Raw genomic sequence first — 15,006 nt, 5'->3', positions numbered from 1 at the left:
GAATATAAATTTTAATAAATTGGAATTAAAAATAGTGTAAGAAAAAATTATATTATTGTAAAAAAAGCGTGGGGTGCATGGTATAAGTAGTTATAAATATTTTATGAACAGATATAAGTAGAAGGATTATTTCAATAATATCCTGAAAAGCACAAAAAATTCATAACAAGTTACCAAATTAGAGTTAGGAAATACATTTGCTTTAGGTTTTGTGGTCTAACCGAGGAATTGTGGGAGAGATTTTAATGAAATTTCAAAACTAGTGTCGCTCGGCGTCATTTGAAACGTACAAAACTGGGTTAAATTTCATTAGTACAAACCAACTCAGTACTGTAGTCAATCTCGAAACTTAAAATAGCGATATTTCACCAGCGTTACTTTTGTTAGAACTATTGCTAATTTAATTTCCATTGTTAAACGGATAAATTAATTGGGTTTCTGTTTTAGTTCCTAGTCTAAAAATGTTAATACATTTTCAATATGGTAAGGTTTTCTGTAATAGAACTATTTCACTGACCGACGAGATGTCAGCGCTTCGAGGAATTGTGTGAGATGATCCCGTTGTCTCTTTTTTAATAAGCTTAATATGGATGTTAGTTTGTAACGGAATCTTTGAACATGATTTTCACAAGCGTTATTTGAAATAATCATAAAAAAATAATACTAACAACTTATTAAATATCTAAATATTTGGAATTAAAATTTATTTGGAACTAGCTGAACCGGCAGACTTCGTAATGCCTCAATAGATAAATAAAAGATCTAAACTTTTGTATAAAATAAACTCAAAACAAACAAAAGGAATCCGTCCGACGGGGGACACATCAAAGGAAAAACAAAATTATTATTTTTATTTAATTCCGGGCATTTTCATATTTATTTTTACCTTTTAAACCTTCTCTGGACTTCCACAAATAATTCAAGACCAAAATTAGCTAAATCGGTCCAGCCGTTTTCGAGTTTTAGCGAGACTAACGAACAGCAATTCATTTTTATATATTATATAGGTTGCAGTAGCTTATCCCAGTTAATATAATATCACAGTTATATTCCTTAAAATATTTGTTCTACAAGTCGGGAAGAGACCAAAACGTAAGAGGAGTGTAAACATTTATTACACATCATGTAGGCGGAATGGGGAAGCAAATTGTACCAAACGTGGAAGATAAATGAAATTTATGTGCAAAGATATCGAATGGTGCCCTTATATCAGAGTTCGCTATGATGGCGCGACTTGATATCCGGCTAATTTATTAGGAACGACCATTTAAATAAAACGATCCACTAATCTGTGTCCCTTAGCCGATTGTCCTGTTTTACACATGGAGATTTTTTTTTCTGTAAACTTTCAATGGGCTTTTGTTAATTATTTAATTTCAAAGTTTGACTGTAAACATTGAAGACAGGAAGGAAGTCGTGGGGATGCATAGTGCTGCGAGTGATCAATATTTCAAACTAGACACGTGTTTCAACAATGAAGAGAACGATCCACTAATCTGTGTCCCTTAGCCGATGTTCCTATTTTACACATGGAGTTTTCTTTTTTCTGTACACTTTCAATGGGCTTTTGTTAATTATTTAATTTCAAAGTTTGACTGTAAACATTGAAGACAGGAAGGAAGTCGTGGGGATGCATAGTGCTGCGAGTGATCAATATTTCAAACTAGACACGTGTTTCAACAATGAAGAGAACGATCCACTAATCTGTGTCCCTTAGCCGATGTTCCTATTTTACACATGGAGATTTTTTTTTCTGTACATTTTCAATGGGTTTTTGTTAATTATTTAATTGTAAAGTTTGACTGTAAGCATTGAGGACAGGAAGAGGTGGAGAAGCATAGTGCTGCGAGTGATCAATATTTCAAACTAGACACTCAGAAGAAGAAGACTGTATAATTGTTAAGATATAACTTGTGTAGATGTCCTGTAAACTTTCTAAGGCGTACACGCGGACTGTATCTATTAGATTTTTCTTTTATCAATGTCATATTACGCTATTGGCGCCAAATTATTATTTTAATAAAAAAATCCCTAACTGTGTAATCAGTCGAAATCGAAAAAAAAATACAAATAGATTAAACGCTTCGGAACAAAGAGGTATAACTCAGAGTCTATTAAAACGTAATGTGTTCGCGTCTGTGCCACCTGCCACGTTATAAATTCACCCGATTAGAGTTATATAGCTGCTATTGTTCCGATTAAATCAATTAAGAAATGTCGTGTTTGTTTTTATATTTAGTTTATTTTGAATTTTTAATGGCAATTATCACGGAATTCGTATTGAGATTTAAATGATTAAAATGTAAAGTTTGTGCGAGGATACTCACCGTAACAACTGCGGAGATCGGCGTTATTATTTGTTGATAATTGCCTCGATGACTCGTCGGTCGGATATCTTCGGTGTGGCGCCGCGAGTGTGGTGGTAGGACCTCTTGTGAGTCCGCGCGGGTAGGTACCACCACCCTGCCTATTTCTGCCGCGAAGCAGTAATGTGTTTCGGTTTGAAGAGTGGGGCAGCCGTTGTAACTATACCTGAGACCTTAGAACTTATATCTTAAGGTGGGTGGCACATTTACGTTGTAGATGTCTATGGGCTCCAGTAACCACTCAACACCAGGTGGGCTGTGAGCTCGTCCACGCATCTAAGCAATAAAATAAAAAAATCTGATTGTAGTATTTACCGTATGACTCACATCAGTCTGCCCGGTTTCTGACCTCAGGTGGTGATCGGGCGTCGGGTGAAAAAAGTGCAAGAGGAATCGTCATTTAGGGGGTAGGATCCTAAAAACATCTTGGGCCGTCTGTTCTCAACATCTATAGATCGTCAAGTTCATACCTCGCACGCCTCCTAGACGCTTCTGGGTCCTCATGTCCCCTGGCGGGGGCATGGCCTCCTAGACGCGGGCGCTTCGCAGGACTCCTATGAGAATCGGCTTCTTGTCCGAAAAAAAGACCTACAGTGGGTGAATTGCTTTTACGTAAGAAAGGCGGCCGACAATGTAATTATAAGCCAAATCAAATAAGAACATAGGTACTTTTTGTATTAACCCTACTTATTACACACACTTATTAATATAACACCAAGGAAAATAAATTTGCAAGCCGTGTGTTTCTTGCGTCATTAAATTAATTGATTGTAGGTAAAATACATAATGGAAACAATTTACTTTTAAAGGCAATACCATTATAAATACATTTTGAATGTCCTAATTTGCGAATGAGTGTAGGAATCTAACAATAAATTTAATGAGTGTAAGTATTAACGACGATCTTGTCGTACAGGGTGCTCCTCATTAGCCAAAATTTTAATTAAACATTATAAAAGTTTTATCTCACACGTTTGGCTTGGAGCCACCCTGCGGCCTTAATAATGTCATTAGGCAGTTCCTCGGTTAAACCACTTGTTTTCATTTATAACGAAATGGCCGTCATTACAGCATAGAGCGAAGTGCTGTCAGCCATTACACCTTAAAGCGGACATTAGTCTTTGTTTCGTCTTCATCCTCGCCACACTTTCACTGCCGGCTTAATCTGTTTACGGAGTTGCCTTGAATAGCAGCGTGGCCATTTCAAAGAGATGGGGTTTCCAAATTCAGACCCGTTGATCTTTTGTTTTTATCATCTTAAGACCCGGAATAAATCGAGCGGAAATTCAAATGAAAAAGCATTAGTACATATACAAATCGTATTCACAAACAAATTTAATTCCATGTAAACGATTTGGATGTTTTTTACGATTTATTTTTATGCGTTTGTTAATATGTACTAATATTAATACTAATATTTTTATTACGATAAATTAAACTTTTACCAATCCTGCATATTGATCAGTTTTGTGAACAGATATAACTTTTTCACTGGTGGTAGGACCTCTTGTGAGTCCGCACGGGTAGGTACCACCACCCCGCCTATTTCTGCCGTGAAGCAGTAATGCGTTTCGGTGTGAAGGGTGGGGTAGCCGTTGTAACTATACTGAGACCTTAGAACTTATATCTCATAGGTAGGTGGCGCATTTACGTTGTGGATGTCTATGGGCTCCAGTAACCACTTAACACCAGGTGGGCTGTGAGCTCGTCCAACCATTTAAGAAATAAATAAAAAAACATACCTACATATATGTCACATGTATGTGTGGGGGTCTTGAAAAGGGACGCACTTACATAATTCGCGTTACGTACATAAGAAGCAGCGTGAGACTTCGGCTGTGGCCCTGGCATTTCTAATATCAATTTAACCCATAGACACAGCCCACTGAGTTTCTCGCCGGATCTTCTCAGTGGGTCGCCTTTCCGATCCGGTGGTAGATTCTACGAAGCACTGCTCTTGCTAGGGTCAGTGTTAGCAACACTTCCGGTTTGAGCTCCGTGAGCTCACCTACATATTAGGGTGAAGCTGAAATAGCCTCTCAAGGCTATCAGCATAGGTAGGATATATTTTTTTATCAATGACCACTAATATCAGTGACCACTCACCACCGTGTGCCAGTCTATACTAGAAGGTAGTAAAAATCTTCGTTTCTTGAAACTTAAAGTAGCAGACTGCATTAAAATTAAACATCGCCCTATCTTACTTATGAACTTTAGGTAAAGTATTACGAGCGTGGCGTAGTTAGTATGCCATTTCTTAACTTTGTACCAGTATTTAATTTACTTGTAACTTAAATAGGATCACAGACTTCAAAGACTTATGACATGTACTTGCAAAGATTCATTAATTATTATTCATCACTCTACGCGCTACAAATTAAAGTGTAAATTAATTCGGCAAGTCGCTCAAAATACATCGGTACGACGCACACGCAAAATTGTGTTCTGGCAACATTTTAAAATGTCTAGATGTAACCATGTTTTACAGAAAACTGGCTTTTTGTGTTCGTAAAGGCTAGAGCCGTCGTAAAAGTTCAAACACCGAGTCGAATGAAAAGAAATCCATTACGGCACACTTTAAATTCTCATTCCGATGTTTTTGTACCCCTTAAAAGGTGGGTAGTGCTGGAACCGCAGCTGTTTCCCTGATTATGCTAACGATAATGTGACACTAACTCTGAATTACCGCTGTGCTGTTGAAACTTGCTGCCGTAATCCACGTTTAAGAATGTTATACGAGACTTTTCGAAGGTGCTCTCGAAGTTATTTCAAATAAATATTCCATTTTTAACGAAATTCATGGTACAACCAACAAAAGTTTTAGCTTAATAAAATTTCCATCTAATCAAGTTTGTTTTAAGCTAATTCAGAAATCTGTGACTTAATGTAATTTGACTATTAAAAATTGATCTTAAGCCTTTACGGAACAACTGAATAATGGATCACAACACACAACACGCCATAAGGCCTTCTGCATTGCATTTCCTATCTAATTTCTACTTTTTTATCAGTCTAGATGTGCACGGATCACATGAGTGACGGATTCAACTAGGCCATGAGTTGATCCGACCAGCTAAGCAAGGAAAGGCTTGTTTAACTTAAAAAAGCTATTGTGAATTGTTTATCTATAACGATTAATTAAAATTAGTAATTTGTTCTCGATTTTCTTTTACACAGTTATATTAACAATGAGATTCGAAGTTGTTGATATTGCGACGTTTGTATTCTGGAGATGTTTGAGGGAAAGGGGCCAAGTGCGGTTTGGCAGAATAAAAAAAATGTGAAACATTTAATTTTACATTTTCAATTTAACACTTAAACTAAAAACCAACTAAAGTTTCCACATAAAATGCACTGTACGTTTTCAATCTTGTAATTATTAATTCAAAATTTGAATTTAATTTAACTTGACTACAATAACTTACGACACCTTACGATATGAGTTACGTCAAATGTGTAAAGAAATCGACGCGCAAAAATTAAAACTATTTTATCGAATAATAATAAAATATTTAATATTTTTTTTAATAAATTATTTTTATTAAAATATTCTTTACACATTTGACGTAACTCATATCGTAAGGTGTCGTAAGTTATTGTAGTCAAGTTAAATTATGGCATTTTTACAGGGGTGTTGGAATAATGCTTTTTAGGGAAAATTATTTTTCTAAGATAACAAATTAAAAAAAAAACAGGGAATGGTTGGATTTCAATAATTTCACACCTCCCCTGGTAGCTAATTTTTTTTTAAATTTATTTTACATTTCAGGCTCTGCCTTGTTGAAATTTATAAACAATCATGAAAAAAATCGTGTTGTATTGTATTACTAACTAATTTTATTCTGTTTAAAATGAGCACCGTTGATAAATTTATATAAAACAACGGATGGATATATAAGATTTTTCATAGTAGCACAATTGGAAATTGCATCCTATCTGAAGTCAGCAGGGTGCGAAATCTTTTGCAATTCAGGATTCTGTGCTGGTATCGTTTATGTGCGCAAATAGATTCCGGCCTGGATCCGGTCCAAGCCGACTCGGTTTATTGCAACGTAAATCCTTATCTAGTGCTCGGCTTTTTGTAGTATCATGTCTGTTCCCTATCAAACGGAGATTAGAAGTCATTAACGCGATAATAACTGTGTCATATGTTCGATCGTAATTAGTGCAATCAAGCGATAGAACCAGGATATTTTTTACAGTGGATGGGAAGACTATCTCAGATATCAAACCCAACGGTAATACCACATTGAGTCCAAATATCAATTGAAATATACAATGGCTATAAGACGCATTGAAGCAGAATGCATTCCGGCTGAGAGTAGTTATACAATGTGATTGAGACTTAAAACTTATATCTCAAGCGAGCTTTTACGTCTATTGGTTCCAATAGCCGTCAATACCGGGTTGGTCGTAAGCTCGTTCACCCATAAAGGCAAAAGAGTATACAAACATGCAACACGCGTTTCATTATTCATCATTCTCCTGCCCTTCTCCCAGTCACATGGGGTCGGCGCAACATGTTTTTTCCTTCCCTCACTCCCCTCTTACACATATCGTCTTCCATGCAATCCATCCATTTCTTCCTCTATATCCTTCCACATTCATAGTTAACACTCTCTTACCAATCTCATTTTCATTTCGTCTCATCACATGTCCATACCATCCCAAGCGCGCACTTCTCATCTTCTCTGTCACTGGTGCTACTTTCAGACTTCCTCTAACATGTAGTACGCGTTTATTTTGTCGAAACTTTCACTATATATTTTTCAATAAATTCGTTTAAAAGTTTTACATTTCAGGGATCTATTCACACAGGAAACTATCTTTTATCAGGAGGAAAACACGCATTTAAAAAGTCGTTTTTTATGTCACTTCATTGCACAGACGATATGACAGAGCCGAAACAAAGCGATCTAATTGAACAAAGATTTCGATAGCGAAGCGTGCAATCGTTCTCAACAATTCCCCTCAAATTCACTTATTGAGGCGTTTAAATTTTTTAAAACGAATTTCACCGATTCAGTGAGCGTGAACACGTCTAAATGGAAGCGAAACAAGAAATTATGCAAAAACACATTTTCGTTATGCCCGGAGTGCTCGGAAATTTTGTCAGAGTAATTCGAGTTAGTGGATTCCATTTCATTCGACACCTACATATAAACTTTAACGGAACATTTTACTGGTGGTAGGACCTCTTGTGAGGCCGCGCGGGTGGGTGCCACCACCCTGCCTATTTCTGCCGTGAAGCAGTAATGCGTTTCGGTTTGAAGGGTGGGGCAGCCGTTGTAACTATACTTGAGACCTTAGAACTTACATCTCAAGGTGGGTGGCGCATTTACGTTGTGGATATCTATGGGCTCCAGTAACCACTTAACACTAGGGGGGGGTTTGAGCTCGTCCACCTATCTAAGCAATAATTAAAAAAAAACATATAACAAATGTGTCCCGAAAATGATTGTCAGTAACGCCGGGTACGAGACAGAATTCGTCCCAATTTCCTAAGGGATCACGCGGTCTAGTACAAAGCATATAAATTTAGGTGTCATAACGTAATTACTGGAGTTTCAATATAATTATTCGAGGATCTACGCTCGAGTGTTCCGATCAAGGATTCAGTGCACGAACTGAAACTAATAACATTATGAGGATCATCAATAAAATGTACACAATTTGCGAATTGCTCGTAAATATTTTAATTGTGTATGTTGTTTGGATATTTCATGTAAAAGGCGGCCGATTGTTCTATTTAGTTCAGGTTGTTATATATATCATAAATCTCTATTAAAAGTGATTGCTTTTAGTTTTTTTAATACATTTTTCATAACTTTCTTCATTAGGATCATTACAATTATCCGTTAAGCTTATGTCAGTATATGAGTAAGTGATGTACTGATATAACATTGTATGTATTTTAATATAATAGGTAGATATTTTTGGAACGAAGTTCCTTATGGGACGATGTGGAGGGGTACCCTAACCCGGAAAAAACGCCCGTAACGTAAGGTTTTTATTAGTAATGCACACAGTGTACGACTTAACTTTGTAATAACGTACAAAAAAATAACATATTTGAAGTGAAACTTCTTTATCGACGTAGGGAGGAAAAAACGTATGTAACGTTTTTCGGTTACGCACCATCTTAATTTCTTCCGTTACGCGCCATGTTTATTTTATTTCTATTTAGTTTGTTATCAACAGATGTCGCTGCACGTAAATTCAACAATTCCTGAATCGCGGTGACGAGATGTTACACAGTTGATAGACGTTCTCGTATTTCTCTTGTTAAATTATACCTACCTGGCGTCGGGATACCGTGATCATGCAGGCGGTTCTCCCGGGGTGCGGCTGCTCCATTGCACTGCGGAGTGGTTGACCCTTGCGATTATTTTTATATTTTATAAGTTTCACTTCTACCGTGTGTGACTTGTAGACTTGCGCAAAACATCACTTCCCAATGTAATGTGATATGACATCACTTTTACAGACAGGTGATATTACTCGAAAACATTACACATCACTCTTAACATTACTCGGTGCGTTCAATAGATACTGTGACGACGAATACATTGTATCTATACACCCGAATCATTACCTAAGTGATGTGTATCAACACATCACTTAAGTAATGATTCGGGTGTGTCATTACAGTAGTGTATTACAATACAAAGTATGAACTTTGTATTGTAATACACTGTTATATTACTTGACAGAGATTGACTTACTTAATAATATAATAATTTTATTTTTTACTTAATATAATTTATTGTGGGATGAACGGATTTCATATGGCGACTTAGACTGCAAATTGAGCTCGACAATAATGTTAATATACGAGAGCAGTAGATGCATTGTTTCGGCGCGATATCCTCAAAGTGCATCCAAGGAGGACTGTACTTTCATTTAGACGCCGTTATTTCTTTCACTTATTAAACACGCATTAAAACAAATAATAAAACTATCTTCAAACAAGTGCTTAAGTAATTCAAATCAAACACAAAAATTAATATGAAATATTACTAAACAATTACGAGCGACTAGCGATTTTACAAAAGTTGCGAATAAAAAATTAAGTAAGTACTTGCGGGAAACTACCGGCTGGCCGCATGAAAAATATAAACACAAATACCTATATTAAAATTCAGACGTACCATAGGTATAAAAATGTACCTAGCGGCCAGGACATACGGTTCCAAATCACTAGGAATAATTCCGTGTCGCTTGCTCATTTATTTTGCGTCGATCGGTCTGTCTCGCTCGCTCGGTTCCGTTCGTGTATTAAGCAACATTACACGACAAAGAAAGAAACATGTTGGGTGATGGTGTGATGTTTGTTTCCTTCGCGTAATGTGTGATGTTGCATTACATCGTAGAGTAATATTACCCGAGTAATATCACTCGCATTACTTACACATGTCTAGTGACTTGCACACACACACATTTTTTATCATTCGTTGACCACGATCTTAGAGCGTTCGTTTGCGCAATACACTAACTCTTATGCAAACAACCCTGAATGAAGTGTACCACAATAAGTTCGCACTTACCCGAATGACCGTGGGCTGTTGCGAAACCTCCAGTTTTATTTTCTTTATACCTCGAATAGAACTTAAAATAAATATTTTTATAATAAGGAACTTCGTTCCTATCCGGTGTCCCACGACACCACACATCTTTTTTTTCAATAAATATTTTACGGATAGGAGGAGAGTGAAGGTTTTTATTATTTTTAAATTACAAAAATGAAGCTGTTTTCAACAGACACCTTACGAACAGCTTAACAAATCAGAAAATACGTTCGATAGTTTGTTCTCATAAAGTATTAAACAGAAGATTTCATTAAAACTAGACACGTTCGCGCTTTCTGTCTTGAAGTTACAGTTAGTTCGCTTATTTATTATTTCATCGAAATTTATGTGAAAATATAGAATAAAAAGGCAAGGAAAATGTTCGATCCAATATTTTATATTAGCACTATTTTCTACTAAAGTATACAAGGTGATAAGACATCATTTATTTAAAGGTAATAAAAATTTATGGTTTTGGAACGAAGTTCCTTATGGGACGATGCGGAGGGGTACCCTAACCGGGAAAAAAACGTCCGTAACGTAAGATTTTTATAAGTAATGCACACAATGTACGACTTAACTTTGTAATAACGTACAAGAAACACCAATACAAAGTACAAATTTCAGTTAACTTTTAAGCTATCGAGAAATTTAAAGAACTCGCACTAAGCGCACTGAACGTGGACGCCGCCGCCCTTCTTGAGAAGTGTGGTCGAAATCTCTACTGTATCACTATTGCCCCACCCTTCAATTCGGAATCGATGAAGGCTTCGCAGAGGTAGCATGGTGGTATCGACTTTCATCTAATTCCTCAAATTCGGTAGTCCAATTCACACTTTGACGTCATCGGTAATCACAACACATCAGTTCATATTGCTCGTCGATGTGTATAATTCAAAAAGTCTGCCTATTATATAATTTTAAACTAGTATTTTAGTACGCGTTTCGTATGTACGATGTTTGTAAACAATACTTTACTGCTGGTAGGAGCTCTCGTGAGTCCGCGCAGATGGGTACCAGCACCCTGCCTATTTCTGCCGTGAAGCAGTAATGCGTTTCGGTTTGAAGGGTGGGGCAGCCGTTGTAACTATACTTGAGACCTTAGAACTTATATCTCAAGGTGGGTGGCGCATTTCCTTTGTTGATGTCTATGGGCTCCAGTAACCACTTAACACCAGGAGCTCGTCCACCCATCTAAGCAATAAAAAAAAAACATGTATATTAATGAAAATTAGCTTAATATTGATTGTCCAGCGCACGTCGGTACGTTCCCGAAGCTCGAAAAACCGTATTTAAATTCCTCGTACGGCAATTTACACGGTGGCTGTAACGTTGCGGAACAATTACAAAAATGTTTGTGCTCGCGTCGTTTTCAATATCAACGTACCGAGTGTACTTACTTGCGTTTTTGTGTAGACATTTTCGCTTGTTTTCACCGAGGCCTGTCGCAGCGAGCGGGAAAAATGGCCGAGTCACAGGTCACGAGCCTCCGAAGTGCAGATCGTTGTATGCCGTTAGCTTGAATGATTTTTGTGTGGTTTGTCTGTGATTTTTCACCGCCCTCATTTATGTTTTATGTGTGGTCTTTTCCTTAGAGCCCTCCGCGGCTGAGCTTACAAGCCAATAAATGTTCACAAGTAAGATGGAATTACTTTCGAGATTTTCGATGAACCTGTTACGGATTATTTAATTAGCAAAGTAAATTTGATTAGATTATAATTTCGTTCGTTGACTTCTTGTATTAAAATGCAGACAGAGTTTCATGTTTTATAGTAGCTGACAATAAGATATGAGGTAAACTCACGACTCATCTGATATTATACCGTAATAGAACGCATGATTGCTTCAAATGTTAAAATGAACGATATGGTAGTACTACCCTGTACGGTCTCGCAAATGCCTTACCACCAGTAGTTAAGGAATTAGGCGATTTAAACTTAGAAATTTAGGTAGTTTAACATATTTTCCTTCTGCTAATAACGAATTGTAGTAACAGTTATTCCACATCGGGCGGTCACTTCTAACCGGGGGTAGGAGGCCTCGGGGTATGCTCCTATATGTTTGGTCTCCCTACACAACAGAGCAGAGGTGGACAAATAATTGTCAAACATTGTGACCCTTGAGATCTTTTATATCGTTTTCCAGCTTTCAACTCTATATCTCCAAGTTCCGTTCGCATAATCTCTGTAATAGCGCTTATATATAAGAGCTTAGAGACATATTGATTTCGATAATCAATGCACGAAATATTAGTTCTTGTTTTGGATTCTCAAACTAGGTCTCTTTCTCGTATTTCTGTGCCATTTTATCGGTAACGTGCGGACCCATTTTATATGTTGGTATTTGAAAAGAAAAACTATAATATTAGTAAATAGTCTTGTTTTTTTTTTTTTTTTCCTACCTAAGCTGATAGCCCTAGGGGCTATGTCATCGTAACCCTAACTTTAGTAGGTGAGCTCACGGGGCTCAAACCTGGTGACGTTGCTAACACAAACCCTAGCAAGAGCCGTGCTTCGCAGAATCTACCACCGGATCGGAAACGCGACCCACTGAGAAGATCCGGCGAGAAACTCAGTGGGCTGTGTCTGAGAGTTAATTTACTCGTCGAGCCCTTCGTCGCAAGCGACGGGTTCGACGAGAACGGTGACCGGTGCTTGAAGTACCTAAAAGCACCGTTAGTGGATCGGGAGGATCCGAGATGACGTATTTTGGGCGACGTCGACTGCTTTCCATTCTGTCCGCAGGATCGGGAATGTAGTTACCGGCGGCCACGATGAGAGGGTTCTCGTGTCGTGCCGCTTTATCGAAGTGGCGCATGGACGCCGACTGAAGATACTTACTGATGGACTCTAAGTCCAGGTCGTCATGGAGGTTCCTGACGAACCACGGGGCTCCGACGGCTATCCTGCAAAAACGGGATTGAATAATTTGAAATGATTTTAAGTGTATGCGGGCCGCGTGAGCGAACACTACACTTGCATAGATCATGACGGGGCGTATGCAAGTTTTGTAGAGTGTCACCTTATTTCTAAGGGACATTTTACTTCTCCTACATATCATCGGGTAGAGACGTCCTAGAATGAAGGCGGCACGGTCGCGTACCGTCTTGATGTGGGGGCGGAATGTCATCCTACTGTTGAGGGTGACGCCTAAATATTTGACCTTCGGGGCCCACGGTATGGGCTGGTCGAACATCGTGATTGATAGTCTTGTACAATGGTATTAAAGTTTAATTTAGCTCAGTATCCACGAGAAGGATTTACATTTATACTAAATCCAACTATACGAACTCCTATGACGAAGACAGGTAATAAGGCATCAAGCTATGTGGACTTATATAGTGCGAGATACTTAATTAATTTTAAAGCTTGGCATAAACTTGCTCTAGGCTCCACGTATCGTATTATTGGGTGGAGCGCGCCTTGACATGGAGGTCAAATAGGAAGTTAGACTTCTCAGTAAGTGTATTGCGAAGTTTGTAATGTATATTATACCGCATATCATAGGTTCTACGAAAATTTTGATATTCGGTATTTAAAGATATACGGAGAGACAGAAAATATGAAGAGTTTTGTTTTCATAGAAACTAATTTTGTTTTAAATAGTTATAATAGCCATGTGAGCCAGCCCGCGATGGGATTGGGATTGATCTATTTCTTTTGCGAAGAGGTTGTGCATTTCATCCAGTTCTAAACAAAACCTTGGGAAATCGGAACGTATGACTTGTTAGAGGTACAATTCTTGCATTTCGGAGTTTTAATATCAACAACATATTTTTTTTAAAATGATTGGATTCCTAGTGGGCCAGAGGCCTTTACATTTTCACCAGGACAGGAGACGAGCATGGGCTTATTAGCCAGGAGGAGTGGGATTTCCTAACAGCTGCTTCGCAAACGAATCTAGTACAGGATCGGAATGGCGACCCACTGAGACGATCACGTGAAATTCAATGGACTATTACTGTCTATATCAGCGGTCGGGGAACCGAGGTAAATTACCCCAAATGGGGTAAAATGTAATTTTGGGGAGTATAAATGAAATTTTTGTGAGTAAAAAGTATATATTGAAGCGAAACTTCTTTAGAATCGTTGTGATTTCAAACTCGATGAAACGAAACGAAAAAATAAGTCCAAAGCGACAAAAACACATAAATGTATAGGATTCAGCCGGCGAGAGAATGAGATAGAACACATTATTTGGAAACACAAAGTTCACGTGATTGACCCAGGTATTTTATTGGGGGCTATATTAAGAAAGATGCTAAAAAGAAGCGATTTCGTTTTTTTTGTTCTTCGCCATGGGGTAATATCAATTTACACAAAAAAAAATTGGGGTAATAATTAAAAAAGTTCCCCGACCGCTGGTCTATATGCTTAAAATATAGATATTCATCGAAAAGTACCTAACGTAACGTCTACGGTACTTTGACAAAACTTTTTCGACACTAGTACAAAGAGCAATCAATCAACTCAATCGAACAATCGCCAGAGCTTCTCAATTTCGAGATAGATATGTACATACATACATGCTATTGTACCGACATCTATTTTTGTATGAATACTAGTTTTAACCCGCGACCTAGTTCACGTTAACGTAGAAAAAAAAATTTAATTAATTTATTTATGTACACCCAAAAAAGAAGACATAGTACAGAGTAATAGGAAAATTATGTACAAAGGCACTGCTTATTTCTTTAAGAAATCTCTTCCAGCAGACCTGCGAGAGGATTATGAGAATAATAATTAAAAGTGATGAGTGTGTGTAGAACAGCTAAAATAAACAATTTTTTTTTTTTTTTTATTGCTTAGATGGGTGGACGAGCTCACAGCCCACCTGGTGTTAAGTGGTTACTGGAGCCCATAGACATCCACAACGTAAATGCGCCACCCACCTTGAGATATAAGTTCTAAGGTCTCAAGTTAGTTACAACGGCTGCCCCACCCTTCAAACCGAAACGCATTACTGCTTCACGGCAGAAATAGGCAGGGTGGTCGTACCCACCCGCGCGGACTCACAAGAGGTCCTACCATATACAACATGAGAATTATAGTATGCACATACACATAGCAAAT

Source organism: Bombyx mandarina, chromosome 17 (genome assembly GCF_030267445.1).
Source record: "Bombyx mandarina strain Sakado chromosome 17, ASM3026744v2".
NCBI classification, from domain to species: Eukaryota; Metazoa; Arthropoda; class Insecta; order Lepidoptera; family Bombycidae; genus Bombyx; species Bombyx mandarina.
This window is presented reverse-complemented; position numbering follows the sequence as displayed.